Consider the following 2,259-nt stretch of genomic DNA (forward strand, 5'->3'; position numbering starts at 1 on the left):
AATAGTTACAACCAATTTATTAATGAGTAATTTCTCTTTTAAGAATTTTAGCCTCAGTCTACTTTCAATTAACTGTTGTACAACAGAGGCTTCAGTATATGGCTAAAGTCAAGTTGAGAATCAATCACTGGAAAAAATCCAAATCTAAAGAAATGCGCAAATGAAGAGTGCGGAAGTTTTATTTATTTTACATATAGCTTGGAGCACATGGCTGTTTGGTTTGGTACGTATTCTAGTATTTGATTCTGTTCAGGTAAGTAAAAAAGGCTCAGCTGTTCAGACAATAATATGAAATCCAATTTGCAAAATAAGTAAAAAGTGCATGCTTTTTTTCTAAATTTCTTTGATAACGGTATATTGAGGTCACTGAAAGTCATTGTTTACGTAATGAATTTTAGTACTAACATACAGTTTAATTACATATTTTCAAACCATTACTCGATTGCCTTTTTCAAAATTTAATGCCAAACATAACGTAAGAGTGACTTCTCAGTTTTCTTTATCATTATATATTCACTTAAAATTAGTGTCAAAAACGTGACAACCTTCAGTTGCCACGTCAGTGTTTGATAATACATGTTTTTCTTTCCCATCATCTTGTACAGGATTTTGGATGTAAATTGCCCTAGTGGGCTGGCGATCGTTAGTTATTTCCTTTTCGGTCATCAGGTAACTTTTGGATTCATGATCAGTGGTATCCCTTTTCTGTCCAGTGTTCTTCGTGAGTGAATGAACAATATAACTTTCATTTTCCAAATTATAGCCCTGTTCGGTTTAATTACTTTTTAGTTTTAGTAGACGTTCCATCAGAGGGTCGGTTGTACACTTTTCTCCTACTTATCGGTATCACTTCTTCGGGAAAGATAGCCTTATACAATTAGAAAAAATCCATTAGGCATACACGCGATCCACGGTCATATTTTATATCGCAAGTAGGATAGGCCGATTAGTAAGAGGGAGGTTACAAGCCTTAATATGCAAGTTTTACGAGGCAACGGCATGCCTGTTGCAAAGTCTTAAGGACTTCAATGCCTGTATCAAGTGATTCCCAACACGAAAATTCCTGACTTGACGCAGTTTTCAGTTACATGTTAAGCCTCCTTGTTTGTGATTCGATGAAGCAGTTACTTTTTCCCATAGACCTTGTAATGATTTCATATGTCTTGGATGGGATCTGTTACAGGAATGTATCTCTTTTATTGTGGCGGTAAAACTGACTCTGACTTGCTCATTTCAGCATTCACAGACTTTTGAGACGGTATACATCACTTTAACTATTGGAATTTGTAAAATTACATAGCAGCACCACTAAGAAGTTTATTGATGTCTCTTGAATGGGTATTAACACGTTCTGTGCAAAACGTGGAAGAATTATATAGAAGGGGCCGCACAAGGGAAATGAACTGGAAGACAATAATACTGGAAGATGTAGTTAATTCGAATGAGATAGGATACATGGTAATGCGAGAAAATTTGTCCTATGTGTTAGCAAGTCCACCGGAGTAGATGAAATTTCCTCAAAACTATTGAGATTCTTGGGGGAGCGAGGCATGGAAAAACTTTTCCACATCGTGTTCAATATACACCAGGCGAAATAACCTCAGCCATCAAGAAGTAGCGAAATAATTCCCATTTCAATAAAGGCAGGTGTTCTCAGGTGTGAATATTATCGAAGTATCTGTCTACTAAGTCATGCTTGTAACATACTGATAAGAAATATTTACAAAATAACGGAAAACTTGGTAAAAGTTGACTTTTAGGAAGACCAGTTTGGGTTCTAGAGGAATGTAGGATCGTGCATACCCATACCGATCCGACGGAATGCGTTAGGTGATAGACTGAATGAAGGCAAACCTATGTTTGCAACATTTGAACATTTATGGCAAGTTTTTGACTATGCATACTAGAATAAACTCTTCTAAATTATGAAAATAGTGGGGATAGAATACAGGGTGCGCAAAGTCATGCAATACTTGTACAGAAACTAGACTGTAGTTAAAAATAAAGGGCACGAAAAGGAAGCTATTGTTGAAAAGCGAGTGTAGTACGGTCGTAGCCTCCATCGGATGTTATTCAGTCTGTACATCGAACGAGCATAAAAGTAAACTAAAGAGAAATTTCGAAAGGGAATAGAATTTCAGATAGTGGATATGAAATCTTTGAGGTGTAACGTTATGCGTGTTAGGCGAGCTAGCCAGTCGCCTAGGTGCGACGTAGAGTGAATTTGACTGTGCGGGCCTGGGGCTCAGGGCGCGGCGT

Source organism: Schistocerca americana, chromosome 1, assembly GCF_021461395.2.
Source record: "Schistocerca americana isolate TAMUIC-IGC-003095 chromosome 1, iqSchAmer2.1, whole genome shotgun sequence".
NCBI lineage: Eukaryota > Metazoa > Arthropoda > Insecta > Orthoptera > Acrididae > Schistocerca > Schistocerca americana.